This window comes from Microcebus murinus, chromosome 6, assembly GCF_040939455.1.
Source record: "Microcebus murinus isolate Inina chromosome 6, M.murinus_Inina_mat1.0, whole genome shotgun sequence".
NCBI classification, from domain to species: domain Eukaryota; kingdom Metazoa; phylum Chordata; class Mammalia; order Primates; family Cheirogaleidae; genus Microcebus; species Microcebus murinus.
The window spans coordinates 8,193,947-8,212,076 of record NC_134109.1 but is presented as its reverse complement, the minus strand read 5'-3'; positions in this window follow the sequence as shown (position 1 = coordinate 8,212,076).

Sequence of the window (18,130 nt, the reverse complement as noted above, 5' to 3'; positions counted from 1 at the left end):
GAAAGATGTAAGGTCTGCCTAATCTGGGAAGACTTGACGTGGGGCCTCTCTAGCCTGGTGGAAGGGTTCTTTTGCAAAACCTGGAATCCTGTGTATAAATAAGGCAATGCTGTTTTCTAACACATAAAAACTGTGATACCTTTATCACATGGCATCGTCTTTGAGAAATAAATGCACGTCTGGATTCAAATCACTGGCACCCTGCAAAGCCCAGAGTGGTCCGTGCAAATGAACTTGTTCCTCCTCTTTTGTAGGGCCCGATTATTCTATGAATTTAACCGGAAGCATTGGTTACTTTTTTGAATCCGTTATTACACTTTGTAACATAGACAGTGTTCCCTATTAAGACGACAGGGGAAAAAAAAAATCTTCAGGGCACTGCCAATTCAGAGCTGTCACTTCCAGCATCTCGTCTCTTTCTCATCATGGCAGATAAAAAGAAACGAGAGGGAACAATAGGAAAGGAAGGAGGGAGAAACAGGAGAACAAAAAATGTGAATCTGGAAGGCTCCCCGACGTCAACGAAAACCTTTGTCCGCAATTAGACATCACTATTTTTAGCATTTCTGTCTCAGACCTCCCTCCCAATTAAATCGGTCTGTGTGTGTCCACGAGTTTCTACAGAAACATGTTTCTACCTCTTGACTAAGTTGCCAGGACCTACCTTTGAATGTAGTATCTAAATTTCTTCCTTTTCATTGTGCAACTTGTGACCTTTAGGAAGGATTCGCAATGTTCGTTACCCATTTAATTTAACACCAGAGTCTTGTCTCATTCTTGAAGCACTTTTTGGAAGTGGAAGAAATATATTCTGGCTCAATTTGCAAAATTATTTTGTTCAGTCTCCAGATAATGGCCTGTATGGAGAAGAACATAGGACAAGGAGTTAAGAGGGGTGTAGGTTGTATTCCAACAGACTCTTGCTGTGGGATCTGAGGAAGTTACCAGGCATTTTTAGTTTTTTTCGCCTCACAGAATGGGTGGATTGGACCCTAAGTATCTTTCAGCAGTTTATTCATCAATTACAGACCATGTTTTGGCCCCGATGACTCAATAGGGTGAGTTGTCACTGATCCAGTACGATTTTCACATCGTTTCTTCATTTTACGAGAGAGTCTTAGGCTTCAAAAATCATTGGCATTCTCCCTTCCCTCTCCACCTATGAGTACTGGAGTCTGTTTCCTTTCATTTCTTTGAAGAAAGGGGCTGTCTATGTCTTTTTGACATTTTCATAGATGGAATTGGTCTCCTCCCCATAATAAACATTAAAATGAGTAGCAGGAAGACACAGACCTGTGTCCGGGGTGTGCATGCACACACACACACACACACACACACACACACACACACACACACAGAGCCACAACTCCACCAGAGTTATGGAGTAGTGACAATATAGTAGAGTGTATGGTGGGGACATTTTCCTATCTTTTTATTCTTGAGCATCTGTGGGTTCAAGATTTGGCACGTGCCTGTGGCATTTCTATTAGGATATGGTGAATGGGGGAAGTTAAATGTGACTTGGAAACAGGACTTATGTAACATGCATAATTTACATAATCTCTTTTGTGCCAGTAAAAGAGATTGTGTTTAGCTGTAACTGGGCTCTTGAAAAAGCCATCTAGCTTCTCTTCATGTCAGCACCCCTTTCTCATCATCCTTTTCCAGAAACCCCAAGTGTGGAGAGTTTGGAGGCTTCTTTTCACATCAGGTGGCCAGCCACACCCCTGCACCCTTGGACCCTTACCGTGAGAGTGCACCATATTTTCCATTTCTTCGACTTGCATTGGCAATCTGTTTCAGCATAATTTACACATTTACACATTTCTGAGAGCAAGGCACAGTCATGCAACTTAATTCCAAAAAACATAAGCACTGAAGGCTGCCTCTGTACATTAGCTTTGCAGAGCATATGAATGCCTTTGCAGAAACCCGATCCAAGGCACATGCCTGTTCAGAACAAGCATCGAGGGGTACCTGCTGTTTGTCATTTTCCAACCAACATGCTCTGCAATGGTAATTTATACCTCTATTGGTTTGACCTTTCAGTGCTGGCCTGGGGTCCACAAATCTTAGTCCTGGGTTCAGTTTGCCTTCCAGGCCTACTGGTTTATTAGCAGAGATACCTTTGCAATTGCACAGAATTGGGGGCAAGTCTCATCTCTTCCCTTTCCAGCCCTGTGGCTGTACCCCGTAAAGGTGGGCTGACCCTTCTGGGATTCCATGTTCTTTCTCTAGAAAGAAGAGGAAAGAGTTGTCTAATAATCTTGTGGGAAGAAATTAGAAAATGTGTGTGAAAGAGGCTTGGCACAGTGCATCCTCAATTGATATCAGTTTTCTTCTTTTCTTTTCATCAGTGGGATGCGGTTCTCTGGTTAAAAAAAAAAAGAAGAAGAAGAAAAAGAAAAAGGACAAATCATTTGCAGAACAAAGTGTGTTGAATCCCTCCGGAGGAAGTCTCCTCTGAAAGGCAGTGTTTGCGACCCCCTCTGACAGTTGTCTTGGTGTACAGGGTAATTGAGTTTCTCTCCTATTCAATCGGGCTGCTTCCTTAAAAATAGTGATTAAAACAGATTTACTGGAGGGCAGGATGACATTTATATGGACTAGAGGCATTTTCCTGTTCATTTTGTTTGGGGAGTAACCTTTCAGAAAGGGTAGATTTAATTTAGGGAACACTTCATTAAGCGGGAATTGATCACTACAAGGAATATTCTTACAATGAAAAATGCCATCCTCTCAGAAGGGTGTGCTCAGTTTAAAAACATCTGACAGTTAAGGGAATTGAGGATTTGGGGAGATGGAACATGCTTCTTTAGGTTGTTGGTTCTTGGATTTCTTTCTTTTTCTTCCTTCCCCCCCACCTCCCCCCCCCCACTGTTTTGGGTTTTGAATCATTGGTTGTGCTGGCAACTTGGCTACTTCTGATGAAGTCTACGTGATTAGGGTGGTAGGCATGGAGACACGTTGGTGCTGATTCATACGTTGCGATCAAAGGGTGATCTTTCATCCTACCCTCAAAATGCACTTCCAGTTATCAAGTTACTTTGAGATCTTTTGGGGTTTGCTGTAGGCTGAGACTTAGAGGGAAACTTGAATGCCTAGCAGAGAACTTCAAGGAATAGGATTGCTTTGATTAACTTGGAAAACACAACAGCCTGGGGGGGGGGGGGGCAGGGGGTATAGATTTAGAGAAAAGCAACATTTATTGACTGAATCTTCCCTTCTTGAGCCTTAGACTGTTGGGGCACAAAGGTGCCTTTCAATGACCCCTGGGTTCTTTAGCGCAAGTCCTTTTGCTTGACAAGGTGGCTCGTACGTTTTCTCAGCACCTTTCAATAGTTTCTTTCTTGACTGTTCATTGTTCTCTTTGGCTACATCAAAAAGACTGTTTTAAACCATGTTTCAAACATCTCTTCGGTTTTCTCCCTTGAACTCAGTGTATGTGCCCCAACAGGAAGGTACAGTACCAAGCTCGGTAGCGTGAGGTCCACTGTGAGAGATACCCTCATCCAATCATGTTTAGAATCTAGTGGGAGCTGCCTTAAATTGCATGTAGTCAATTAATATTGTCCCCGTTTTAGTGAAGTATTTATTGGACTAGAAAGACTTCTCTAGCAGCATGCAAAATGTAACAGATTTTCTAACAAAGCAATCTACTAGATATGATGAAGTATTATTTTTTTAGCATTTATTGGTTAGAAAACATCCTGAATAAAAGCATTTATATTTCTTTGTGAATTAAAATATTTTCAAAATGAATCTATTGCTCAGTGTAGGTTTTAACAAATTGTTCCAGGCAGAAGTTGCCATTTTTGTCATCTTTCAAATTTGCAGAGATTTAAAAAAAAAATCTTGATGCAGGGGAGATACCGTGAAACAGGCACTCTCACATGCTTGTTAGAGGAGGGTGAATTAGTATATTTTTTGTGGAAGGCAATTTGCCAATATATGTTGGACACATTAAATATGTTGGTACCCTTTGACCTAGTAATTCTAGTTCCAGGAATCTGTTCTAAGCAAGTAATCCTACATAGATATCTATTTTCCATGAATTGGTTTATTTAAGCATATCTGTCATTGACTAGACACAAAGGGAAACTACAAAATGCCCCCAAACAGGTGGATGACTAGGTAAAATTTTGCACATGCATTTTAAGTCATATTGATAAAATTTTGCATATGCATATTGTCATAATGATAAATTTTAGTGATGTAAAAAATGCTTATTGATAAGGTTAAAGGCAAAATGCAGACTATAAAATTGTATGCATAGTGCAAGTTCAACTTTATAAAATATATATGCATAGAAGATGAAAAATAAATCATGGCAAAACATTTATTATTGATTATGTTCTGGTCTTGGGTTTATGGACCATTTTTCCTTCTCTTTATACATTTTTTTATATTATAAACATGTAAAACAATTAAAAGCATTCTAAGTAGTAATCATAATTTTGCCTAAATTGTATGTGTGTGTAGATGAAGACATTTTTTTGTTTTTGTTTTTATTTTTTGTTCTTAGGAAAATAAAATATGTCTAGCAAGAAAGATGAAACAAAGAAAGAGTTGGGCTAAGTTCATATTTTTCAAACCAACTTCTGCTTCTAAAATAAAATTCTGCCTCTCCACACACTGGGTTCCTGGAAGCTGACCAAAATCTGCTCTGTAATATTAACTCCACTTAAAAAAAGGAAGAGAACATATTGAACTGCATTCACTTATGGTCTGGGTGCTTGGAAGAAATCAGTTGGTGAGCACCAAAGTGATGATTGCATGCTTCTATTTGCATTTCGAAAATTGACAGATAATTGAAAGGAATCAGCATATGAAATTTCTCAGAGGAAGCCAGTGACAAGCCAGAATAACCCTCATCCTGGTGCCTGAAGTCTGGTTGCAGAATGTTCTAGAACTGTATACCTTTTTAGTTCTCTATCTGTTTGCCAGGGACTGAGAAGGGCTCTCTCGGGTTGTCCAGCCAGTGCAGTAACAGAACCCTGTACTCAAACCTTCCCCTCCATCATTTTGTCTCATTACGATTCCTGCAAAATTGCCCAGATCGTACACAGGAAATCATCAGAAACAATAATCCATCTCTGTGCCTTCTAAAATATCCGCAGAGATGCTTCAGACAACGGTCTTGGAAGACATTAGTTTTTAATTAATTTATTCATTTTTAAATTAGAAAAGGTAGTCATGGCTCTACATTAAGCAAATACTCTACATATTTTAAAATAATCGTGCAGATTGAACACTATTTTAAAGGTTGCAGACATGCACAAGATATACATGCTGATAGATGGAATGGAATGGAATCCATATAGAAGCGCAAAAGAAATATTGGATTGTCCCTAATTCAGAAGAAAAAAAAAATGGAATAAAGATATTTTGTGGAGGGAGGGAGGAAGAAAGGGAGAGGAGAGAGGAAAACGGAGTGAAGGAGCAAAGACAGAGAGAGAGAGAATTAAGACAAACTCTGGTAACAATAACATGCACTTTTTGTTGTAGCTGTGTAAGCCTGAAAACCAAATACTGATGCGAAAATATAAATCTGAATTTACCACTCCACTCTCCCCCGCAGGGCAGGGGTGAGGGTGATGGGAAGCAAACAGAATTTATCTGAGAACATTGGTTGCATGTCTCTGTGCTTTAGTGTTCCAGTCTTCCACAAAATGTATTTATTTAACAAATGTCACCCAAAACAGCTTGGTAGCAGATGAGGTTTATTTAATGGCAGTAAAACAGGTGAAACATTCCCCTACATTTTTCGTCTCTGTTTATGTTTCTATCAAAAAAAAAAAAAAATTGAGCTGGTTACAGCTCTTTACACACTCAAACAGAACCATGGCATATATTTGAGAAATAACACAAATTTTGCTTAGTAACTGGCTTGGAAAATACAAATCTCTGTATTTTCTCAAAGCAATTTATGATTTTTCTGCCCAGAGGGCAGGATCATCAAATTCAGACTCATTTTATTTTGGTTTTTATTTTATTTTATTTTTTAAATGCTTTCCCTTCAAGATTTGCAGTCTTGCTTTGGCACCGGTTTTAAGTTCCTTTAAGTCTTATGTTCTCTTTCTATTTTAGCTTTACTACGCTTTGGAGTGCCCTCTCGGTAAGGGAAAAAATCCACCCGATCTCTTCCCCAGCCCTTTCATCTGTAACCTTTCTACAAGTAAATGCTAATTGAAAAAGAAAGAACACCACTAATCTTGGAATTTAAATGCATTTAACAAAACCAATCTCACTCTAAATTGTTGTTTCGCCATTCCCTTTTCCCTAACAGATGTCGAGAAACTGCAATTCCTATTAAGAACACTTGACTGTTTACTCAGCACGAGAACTCCAGCCCCAGCCTGCATCAATCTAAATGCGTTTCGAGACGTCAGGCCCCCGAAAAGTGCAGACGGTTAGTTGGTTATTTTTAAATGTAATCTTCACATAAAAGAATCACAGCGTTTTTCCCTTTCACTTTGTCATCCCTTCTCTTTTTTAACGATGGCATCTAAGCACAGGCATAGAAGGGAATTTTTATGACCCGTTCCGTTTAAGTCGCTTTCGGCGCGAACCAGTGGATCTGTCGTGCGGCGAATGAAATTATTAGATAAGTTTATGAAGTTGACTGGGGGAAAGAATGCCGTGTGCTCAACACGGGGAACGGAGTGGCGACATCCCGACGGTGTGTACAAGTGCGTGGGCGTGGCGGGGGCACTGCGGGCTCTGCCTTGGGGTCCCCGGCTTGGCGCTGGCTGGTAGACAGGAGCCGGATGATCCCCAGGTCCACATCCGAATCTCGGAAACCCTTACGGTCCCTTGGCCTGATCCTCAGAGCATCGTGTCATGTTTGTCGTTTGTTTCAAAGCACTTGTTCAGCACTTGGCATGTAACATACATACATTGCACACGCAAGCTGCGTGATTTTTGCAGTGCTGTGTTTGCACCGGCTTGCGGGGTCCCTTGTCGTCTTGCCAACACCAAGCTGCACAGTTTGGAGAGACGTGTTTTCAGAATTCTCGGCATTTTGACATGTTTTTCTTTTCCAGTTCACTGTCCCTCTTACTCGACTTATTAAGGATGGAAGAGGAGGGAAAAAAATGCAGATAGGAAATAGCAACTGGAAAAAAAAAACAAAAAAAACCCCACTATACCCTGTTTAAAATGCAGCCACGCCTCTGTGGGGCACCTGATCATATATACGATCGCCTTGACTCTGCACAGCATCTAGGTGCCGTGGCGCATGTTTGCTCCATTTTATAGATGAGCAAACTGAGGATCCGAAGGTTGATTCGACCCCAAAGCTAGTGTGTTAAAGAGGCCAGACTCAGACTGAAGCTCATGTTCTGTGAGCCACAACATGCAGACTGCCACGCTTCCCGGTCTCACTCTCTAAAAAAAAATCTTCTTTTAGAGATACTTAAGCATATAAGTTAAGTCCTTCCCTGCGTGGTAAGCATCTGAAGGGCAGAGGTTTGTTCTGATTTAATTTCGTGTAGTCTCCAGCGCCTGTCCCCTCTGGCCATCCACGTATTATTGGTGGTTGAGTGATGCGATTCCTAAGTACATTCACTGCTGGAGCTGCAGCTCGCCCTCTCACCTGTGATTTTCAAGCGGACGTGGCTTTGCTGGCCTGTAATCTAAAAAGGGAATATCTGGGGGCATTTGGGGCCAGCCCCCAAGGCAATGGGTGTGTCTGGGTCAGATTGAGAACTGTCTTCTCTCGCGTGTCCTCATGGATGTTCGTGCTTTGGGGGTCAGCTGTGTGCCAGAGACTGTTTGGATGAGAAGAGGGCTGAATTGGCGGGTGGGCAGCCCGGGCCTGCGGACAGTGCAGGACTCCGGAGTCTGGCGGGCCTGGGAGTGGACCTAACCCTCAAGTAGCGTCAGGGAAATTATCTTGTCTGGGACTCTGCGTCCTTCTCACCACCGTGGCTGAAAGTCAACAGTCGCCTCCCGCCCCCCCCCCCATACGGTAAAGACCAAGTACAGAAAGTCTGGAGACTCATCTGGTCAATGTACAATAAGTTCCAGCTTAATTTAGTAGAAATTATAAATTTGGGAATTCAAAATAACAAAGCTCAGTGGCTCTGCCTGTAGCGTCGTGAGCTGCCCCCCGTCTCCTAATCCGCCTGTCTCTGATTTGTCTCCCGTGTCTGTCCCTCTGTGCGTTCCCTGCCTGCCTTCTTTTATCCACCTGCTTGTGTCTCTGTCCCTGCGTCCCCGGCTCCTTTGCTCCCTCCCCTTTCTTCTGTCTTCCTTCCTTTCCTTCTTTCTCCTCTCCTTCAGACTCCTTTCTCTCTCCCTTATTTGCAAATTCTATTCTCAGGCTCTGTTTGTTCTTGGAGAGGAGTGGCAGGAAGGCTGCATTGCGGAGCCTGGCAGGAGGAAGCATTTGCTGTCATCTAGAGGGAAGACAGGCTGCGGGAATCACTGCGCACCCCAGGGGGGCTTGATGAGGCCCGTGTGGCTTGGAGACTCCTCCCGGAGCAGAATGATAATCGAGTTTTATGTACTGCAGATGCTTAGACCGCTAGAACCCCTCTGCCCTGGCTGAAAGATTTGGCCCTAAATCTCTCTGAGAATCCCTAAGAGGAATCCAGGCTTTCATGGCTTCCCTGTCTGCATGTTTGCACATCCTAGGTGCATAAGGGTGGACTTCTGCTTGTTTGCTTTGAGTTCCCCGATCGTAGTCCCAAAAGGAGGAGGTGAATATGGTGTGGGTGGAGGGGAGACATTAAGATTTAGAATCTTAAGGTAATTTAGACAAAGATCTTTCTTTCACACAGGAAGAAACTCAATCTCAGTGTTCAAGAGACTTTCCTGGACTCACAGAGCAAAGTGGGGGAGGAAAATCCACACCCATGTCTCTCGATTTTCACTGCTTCTCCATTCTATACATGCAATTACGCGGGCAGGGGAAGAGGCAGAAGACAGGGCTAAGAAACGAGAAGGAAGGAAGCCAAAACCCCAAGGACCATTCCAAGCCATCCAGTCCTGGATTTGGAATCGGAAGACTGGTAATGAGCCACGTGACGGTGAACAAGCCATATAACCTCACCAGCCTCAGTTTCCCTTTCTACCCCTCAGCACTTTGCAGCATTCCTACCCTTCCTCCTTTCGAGGACCCAAGTCTAAGTTCAAACTAGCATTTGTGGGCACCTGCCTCATCTTCTGCGATTTTTGAGCCATGGATAATCCGATTCTTCCAGTCAGTTTTTTGAGTTATCCTCACGATCCCATCTTGCGGATGATGAAACTGAACTTGAAGCTTCTTATGCGTGCACTTTCCTCGTCTCCGCTCGGGGGAAGCACTTTGAGCAGAGTGGTGAGAACAGACACTTTGGAGTCAGGTGCACGTTTGTTTAAATCCTTTTGTTGCTGTTGTTGCTGCTTTCTACGTTTCTCAGCACTGCGTAGCAAGTCTGAACTCGGGCTTCCTCGGCCGTCAGAGGGAAAAGGAGGCAGCCCCTGCGGAAGTAATGGGCTGAGAAGGAACGTGTGTGCGGAGACATCCTGCTCTCGCGAGAGGAGTGGACTCTCTGGGAGTTGACAGCAAGAGGAAGGCACACCTTGGAGCCGCCCTGCTGCGGCCTGGAGCTCGGTTCTGAAGGTGGGTGAACAGAGCAGAGAAAGAAAGAGTAAAGAAGCTTCCTACAGATGTGGTTTCACTCTCTTCATTCGGAGATTCCAACTGAGCCCTGCTTCCTGGGTTTGAAACTGTCAGAATGCTTGAGAGAACAACAGCAACAAAAACCATTACTGGTGGGCGCAGGAACGAGGAGGTTCTTAAGGAGGCAAAGACAATGGCTGGGCGAGCGAGTTCTAGTCCCGCAGAGCGCAAACCTTTCCCAGGACACCTCCCGAGTAGCGAGTCTGGTCCCGGCGTGGAGGAGCGAAAGGGAAAGGAACAGAATGGTGACCACAGGTGCAGTCTATGCACCTGGGCGTCTTTTCCCTAGCCGCAGAAGAAAAGACGAGAAAACTGAAAATAGGAGGTGGGTTCGTTGTGGTGACTTAGATTCCACATCCTTAGGTCTGAATTCGCGTATCCACACACAGAAGATGATAAAGCAATGCACAGCCCGCCATCCTACAGGCTCTCTGCGGGGTTTGGAAAGTGTGGCAATGACAGGTTCTGCGGTAACCTTGCCCGGCGTCTACATGGTTGCCTAAGCACCCTTGTGCAAGAACTCAAGCGGACTTCCCAAAGGCCCTGCAAGCACTTCACTGGCATTCAGCTTTATTGAAAACAAAACAGCACCAAAAAACAAGGTCCAGTCTGCTATTGCAGCCTTCTTGCCTCCCTGCCCTCGTGAGAACAGGCCCAAGGTCAGCCCCACTGCCATGAGAGCCGCCCACCTCCAGCCTTCCTGCCCTTGCGTCCCTCCCTAGTGAAATGTGTCTTTCACACCAGGAGTCCCCCAGGCCTCTTCAGCCCTGGGCCACCTCCCCTCCGTCTGGGACCTGCAGGGCCTTCCCTCCTGCTCTGACTTTTTCACCTAAATGGCGGCTCCAGCTCCCCTGGGCCAGTCTTCCCAGCCGAGCCATAGGCCTTCTGATGGCACAGTGGGCCACTTCTCCAATTCTCAGTCCTGCACGGTGCCAGCAGTGTGCATCAACTGGCATTCACGCATACCTGACTCCGCAGACAGAAGCCACTGCTTTGGAGTGTCTGACTGAGGTGGCTTCACTGCAGCCCCCCAGGCTGGGTCTGGGCTCTGCACTCTGGAGCCGCAGGGCTTGGGTTGGAACTCCGCTCGGCCACTTCCTGGATGTGACCCTGGGCCAATCACTTAAATTCTCTTTGCCTCCTCTGTTTCCTCGTCTGTCAAGCGGAGACATTTTTCATCGAATGGAGAGATGAACCGCTACCTGTCTCCCAGGGTGCGGTAAGGATTAAATGAGTTAATGCGTGTAAGGGGCCCAGTGAGGCCTGGGTGCTGGTAGCGTTCGGTGCAGGCCGGCTCTTAGATGTAGAAGGTGTGAGCGAGAAGACTGCGAGAGACCTTTCAGTCCAATCCCTTCCCGTGCAGACTGAAGAATTCCTGCCCAGAGAAGCTGAGAGCCGGGACCAAGCCAGCCTGGTGACAGGGTCCCCAACGAGACACCTGGACTCTTTGTGACAGTGACCATTGTCAGGAACATGTGTGTGCGGGGGGTGCATGAGAGAGAGAGAGAGAGAGAGAGAGGCAAAGAGGATGGAGGGGTGGGAGGAGAGTACAATGTCAGCCTGTTTCCAAATCTGAGCAGATTTCTAATTAGGATAACATTCAGCTATTCTTATGAGAAAACGTGAGCAAGGAGGAACTCATCTCTGGGCCTGCTTAGAAGTACGCGGTGGCAGAAGGCAATCAAGCTTGCTTGAACCTCTGCGACTGCTTGGCTCAGAATCTGGCGCGAGCTATCTTTGTTTCCCTATCTTTTCCCGAAGCCTTTAGCAATCGCTAACAATCCTATTTACTCTGTGTACCAGACAAACACAGTTACTGTCGCCATCTCACTATTTTTATCTAATATTGAAATTTCTCTCCCTAAGAGCAGCCCTGAATATATTATGATATCTGCTGAATAAATGATGTACGTAATATACTGTGCAGAGATGGTATTTACGAAGCCCGGGCCTAGCTAAAATGAAGGAACCATTCTGTCCTCATTTGAAAGGAAATTCAGTTGTATAAATTCTCGAGAAAAAAAAAATCATGTTTAAAAAAAAAAAAAAATCCGTGCAAACTTTTGGATTCGAGACCGATTTCTTCCCATCTCTCCGTGGGATGGACTGCCCTGCTATGACTACCGTGCTTTTCCTGCAGAAACGGAGGTTTTCTCCCTGTTCCTACAGGAGGCATGTCCTGTTAGTAGCATCATCATATTAGTACCCTAAATACGACGTGTCAACACATTTAACAGTATTTGAAACATTGCAAATCATTCTCTCAAAATGTCTCTGAGTTCCAAGGGCATTACAGCCTTCCCGTTTTGCAGAGGGGAGGGCTGCAGGACACTGGCCGTGCTAGGGCGTGGGTCCTGACTCGTCAGTGGCTTTGCCAGCTGTGTTAAGTGTTTATCAATAATATTCACCATGTCATCTTCTCTTGCTTTTTATGCTCTGTGTAGCCACAGTGATGGTAGTGGTAACAATAGTAACGGGACTATTCTTTGCTTATTACAACAGTTTATAAAGTACCGTTTGAACCTCACGTTCTCTGATGATGCGCTGGGGAACGGAAGCCGGGAGAAAGAAAGTGGATAACATGCACAAGGCCCCACGAGGAATGCAGGCAGAAGTGGGGTTCAGGCCAGGACTTCTGCATCTGGTTGCAAGTCTACCACGAGGTCGTTGGGAGGATGAGCTGCTGCTGGGTTTGTCTTCCTCCTGGGGCTTGGTTTGGTCGTTGTGGTTCAGAATTCAGAAGTAAAATCCGGCCAACTTCGTTTTTGCAAAATCAGAAGTCGGAGTGCATGGTGAAATAAGTGCTAATCCTCCTTCCCACAAGCTTCCTAGTCCTGAGAATTTGCCTCTACCTTCTATCTCCCCTTACAAAGAGAAGAAAGGAATCCCACAGTTGGAACAATCACAACAAAACAACAAAACCCTTGGGGATTTTTTCTAAACAAATCTCTTCCTTTTTTTTTCAAGCCCAGGAAAGCGATTCTGCAGATGAACCTGAGAAAGGTGAAGCAACTTCCCAGACCCACAGAGCTAATGAATGGCAAAGTGAAGACCAAGCCTCGGGCCTCTTTATTCATTCTCAGAGTGACCCCTCCTTCTGTCGCAAGGCTGCTTCCTGGCCAGTCTTCAGCCCATTTAGACAAAGTATCTCCACCACCTGATCACGGGGTTCGCTGCCTTACCTGCTGGATCTCTTAGCCTCCCCAGCCCCCAGTGCTACCCCTGCAAGATGGCTCACGGAGGGTTAGCAAGGCGGAGTAAACATTCTTTTTCCCTCCAACATTCCAGGACCTGCTGACAAACCCATGCTCAGGGCAGCAGAGCAAGAGCCCTTTGGGCAGGCACAGGGGTTAGGTGCAAAGGAAGGTCAAATGTTTGGGAAAATTCTGGTTTCAACGCTTTCTTTGCAGCAGGATTTCCCAGTGCATTTAAAAGGCTAATGTGCACAATGAACGTCCTAGAGGGGCAGGTGTGCAGTATTTTCAGACTTATTTGTCTAGAGAACTTTTTCTTTTTTCTGCAAAGAATTTTTTTTTTTTTTATGGCTAAAGGTCTGTGGATCATACTTCAGGATGGTTTAGATCAATGATCCGAAAACTATGGTCCGCAGACCAAATCTCTTTTGCAAATAAAGTTTTATTGTTACACACACATGCTTGGTGTGCAGACATTAAGTGGCCCACAAAGTTAAAACCAACCGCTATCTGGTTCTTTGCCAAAACAAAGTGTGTAGCTTCTTAGAGAGTAGTACGATGGGCTCCTTTTCCCTTTTTATTATAATGTAGAGCCTCAGTATTAATTGCCACAAATGTCGAAGCCAAAACATTCCTCCCCCCACCCCTTCCTAACAGTATAACGGGCTCTGTCTGTGGAGATGGTTTCTTATGGACACATTTTGGGTTGTCACTTAAAATCTATATACATTTCCATTCGCAGATGACTGAGACTTGTATGTAAATGTGACATGCTTGAGATCATTTCTATGGCCAATTGCAAGGCTGGGCAATTGCATCCTCTAGTTGGTGGCCTTGCCCTTGGTGTGGAGTGGGAGAAAGTGGGATGTGGAGGCCACTGCAATCTGCATGCAGGTAGGAGGCCAGTTCTGAGGGCCCCGGCAAAGAGGAGTTGCAACCGAGCTTCCCCCTGCCCGTGCTGTTCGTTGCCGGGCATGCCAACTCCATGTTTTGCTATAGATTTAAATTTAACTTTAAATTTGTTAATATTTTTTTTTCTTTCGTTGCAGATTGGTTTCCACTGTACTGAATATTAAAAAGATATTATAGGCAGAAGCAACCCGCCCGGGTGATGATTGCTTCTTCCCAAAATGGATGTGATGATAAGTGAACGCTTTCATTTACATAAACAATCAGTTGAAAGGCCCTCGCAGAATGTGAGCATTCATTTTTGATGATATCCTGATTGTAACCGTAAATAACAATATTTTCATTGTTGGGTAATAAACATCATTACCCAGTGTGTTTTTAGGTGAGTGGGCACTTAACGGGGTGAGAAGGAGATGATCAGGAAGATTAAGGTGAGAGATGAACAGTAAGAGAAGAGATAACCTTGCAAATTTAAGGTGTGCAATAAACGTCTTTTCCAAGGGCCCGTTGGTAAATGCTATGATTTTTTTTTTTTGACTCATACCAGAATACCCTGTGCAAATGAAATGTATCAGGGCAGGAACATTCTTTCACTCACTCACCTTACCAGCTTATATAGAGGGACAAAGCATGCCAGGCTCTGCCTTGATGAGCTCATGGTCTGGAGAGATGACTAGAACGCCCACAAGGCACTGCCACGTGGCCCAAGTGTCAGAGGAAAGAAAAAGCCTTTCTGTGGTTCTCTTTCTACGCACACATGCTAAGATCCCTTGATGCTGATTTTATTGTTTTGTTCTTTTGCTTTGTTTTGCCTTTTGGTCGCTTATTTGTTTAATTTCCATTTTTGCAGTTTTTAATTATTTTATTCATGTAGGATACACCTCCATAAAACTCATTAACCTTCAGCACAAAGTTGGATGAATTTTTACATATGTGCACGATTCTGTGGCCAACACCCAGATCAAGACAGAGAAGATTCCTGCACCTAAAATGTGGTGGCTTTATTTTTAAAGTGAATTGTTTAATAAACAAATATCTTAAAACCAAGAGCAAGGTACTTTCTAAATAAACACAGGGGGGAAAAAACAACAACATAGGGATCAAAGGAAAAATACATTCTAAAAAAAAAATTACAAAAGAGGCAGGTTAGCCTAGGCTTCAGCCCAGATGGACATGCATTTAACACCTGAGAGCTGGCATTTATCAACTGTGTGTTCCTAAAAAAATGCATCTCACCTCTTTGAGACTCAGTTTCCTCGTTTGCAAAACGCCGATGAAGATACCAAATTGGGAGGTTAACAGTGACAGTCGTGCAGGTGACTTGTGGGAGCCCAGGGAGAAGAAGCCACCCTGCATGTGGCCCACAGAGAGAGGTGTTTGCCAGTATTATTACGCAGAGACAGCCACAGCCCAAGGATCCCACATGGCAGCAAATCCACAGTTTGCATAGCTCCTAAGTAAAGGATTTACTTGCCGAAAGAAAAGAAAATTGATATAGCAAGAGAAACATGTTATCGATGGATGCTCATTTATTGTGGAGTCCACGGTAGCTGTATTTCAAATAAAAAATGTGACATTGAGACTAAGAAATCTGGGATTCACCTGTCTTTACGTTTTTTGTTCCGTGACTTCTTCTGTGCTGTTTGTCACCTGGGTCTTTGTCACTTCCTGGGAACAATGGACCTCAACCTCCACAGTTTGACAAGAGAACATGAAATTTCAATTAGCGTCTGTGCAAGAAGTGCTCCTGAACTCACGGGATTTTCTCTTTGTCACCTTGGATCCTATAGTGAATAATACTCATGTGATGGTCACTTTGACATGTCAACTCTGCTGGGTCAAGGTGCCCAGATTATTTGGTCAAACATTATTCTGGATGTTTCTGTGAAGGTGGTGCATTTGATTTTTTTTTTTTTTTTGGATGAGATTAACATTTACATTGGTGAACTTTGAGTAAAGCGGATCAGCCTCCATCATGTGGGTGGACCTATTCCAATTAGTTGAAGGTCTTAATAGAACAAACGACAGGCCTTCCCTAAGCAAGAAGGAATTCTGCTAGCAGACGGACTTTGGATTTGAACTGCAGGATCAGCTTATCTGTGGGTCTCTAGCCCACCAGCCCACCCTGAAGGTTTTGGAGCCTCTACAATCATATGAGCCAATTCCTTAAAACAAATCTCTCTCTCTCTCTCTCTCTCTCTCAAACCTTGCTCTTGGTTTTAAGATATTTGTTTATTAAACAATTCATTTTAAAAATAAATAAATATATATATGTGTGTATATATACACACACACACATATATATGCACATACACACACATATATACATATACGCACATGCACCTTCAGTTGGTTGTGTTTCCCTGGAGAACCCTGACCAATATACTCCACCAAAAGGAGGACAGTCCAAGTTCAGTTGGGTTCATGATGCCAGGCACCCAACAATGTCTTTAAGAGAAAAGAATGCTCTGTGATGTCACGGAGCCTGCCCTGGGATTCTGGCACGGGCTCCTCCTAAGGCTTTGACAGCGCCAGTGTCTTGGCCTCTCTGAGCTTTGCTCTCTTCGTTGTCACACGTGGGTGGTGGATTCCATGCTTCAGCCTCCATGGGGGAGTTCAATGATGTGTTATATCCCTTCCTGGTCCACGGTAAACGCAGCCCAAGTGTTCACTTCCCTTCCTCCTTTCTGAAAGCCAACCACTGGGAGGAAAGTTCTGCTGCTCCTTTCTCCTTTGCAAAGTCCAGAACATTCTCTGACCAAACAGGACAACAGAGAGAGTTGATAGGAGAGACCAATGAAGCCCCATTCTTCCTTCTTCCCGGAACCTCCTTCCCGATGGACCAGCATCATCAGACATTGGCCAAACATTTTATGGCTTAGGAAGGAATTATAATTTGGAGAAAGAAAATTAAATAAAAGGAAACAGAGAGCTACAAAATAAGTTCTCTGGTTCTAGGTATCTTGTTACTTTGTGCAATAATGACTTGATGTGTCTACTAATCAGCATTTAGTTCTTTTACAACTGGGACAATTATTTTGTCAGAGGTCATACTTCTTTTTGTAATTTTTTTTAATCTTCTGAAAAAAAGCTAGTTTACAGTTTATTAAATTAGATTACTGGAAATCACTCCCATGGGCTTTTCAGCTGCAACGAGACCTGAGAGAAGTGAGTTCTTAAGACCAATCTAAAAGACTTAAAAACATTAGTAGCTATCATTGAAACAGCAGGAGGAAAAATAGACTTTTTTCTCCCTCTGCATTCAGGATCAAGTTTTTGTACTTTTCCTATAAACAACCAGAATCTGATGGTTTTTTTCCCTACAAAACAAATGACCATTTTCTGTGATGCTAATAATTACATAGCACCTAAGGGCTTAGAAGCACATTCACTTGCATGCACGTATTAACGTACTCTTAGCTCACTCCCGAGAAGAGGGATTTTTTTTTTTATAGATGATCTGTTTTGCAGTTGAAGGAACAGAAGCTTGGGGAGGTTGGCTGACTTATTAAAGTCAGGTGGCTACGAGTGGCTGGGAGGGTCTAAAAACTGAGGAGGGAGCTTGGCCTGTGCACTTTTCTGTGATAACAAGCTGGTGTCTGAACTCCGCACTTTGAACAACCAATTGAGGACCATCTCCCTCTCATGTCTGGGTAGGTCCCTCTCTTCTTGAGCCTCCTCATCTTTGAAGCCACACCCAGGTACGACCAGACTTGAGAATTGAAGACCTCGTTCCCATCCTCAGTGCAAAGTTAGCGGTTGTCTGCATCCACTGGGCATTTCCTGTTTGCAATTCAGGTCCTACCCCTGCCAGGTACTAACTATGGGATCTTGTCCAAATTTTTTCTTCTCTCTGATCCCAATTTTCCCACCTGTAGATGGGAAGAATGATATCCAACTGGCAGCATGGTTGCAATCATGACATGAGACAATGCATGTGGCTTAGAGTCAGGCATATAGTAGGTGCTTAATAAATGCTAGCCTGACCTCTCCCCTCCCTAGAATGAGTTATCTTCACTCCAACATGTTGACATTGGTGGATAGATGTGGAAAATGTGAGGTGTGCTGAGGCAGAAGTTGCAAAAGGCCACCAAATCTGTCCCTCCTGCTTTGTGAGCACACAGCAGGCCACATTAGCCAGCAATTAGGCATTGTCATGTGTCTTCTCATGTAAGTTTCCATACCCTTTCCCCTTTCCATACCCTTTTTTTTGAAATGCAGAATTTTATTTAGAAATTGTTTAAAATAGAAAAAAAAACCCTGTCAAGAAAGACCAGGTAGAAAATGGGTTCCCAATAAAATGGAATTTTAGGGCGACAAAAGTCTAAAAGGCCACAAAAGCACCACTGTCATTTGA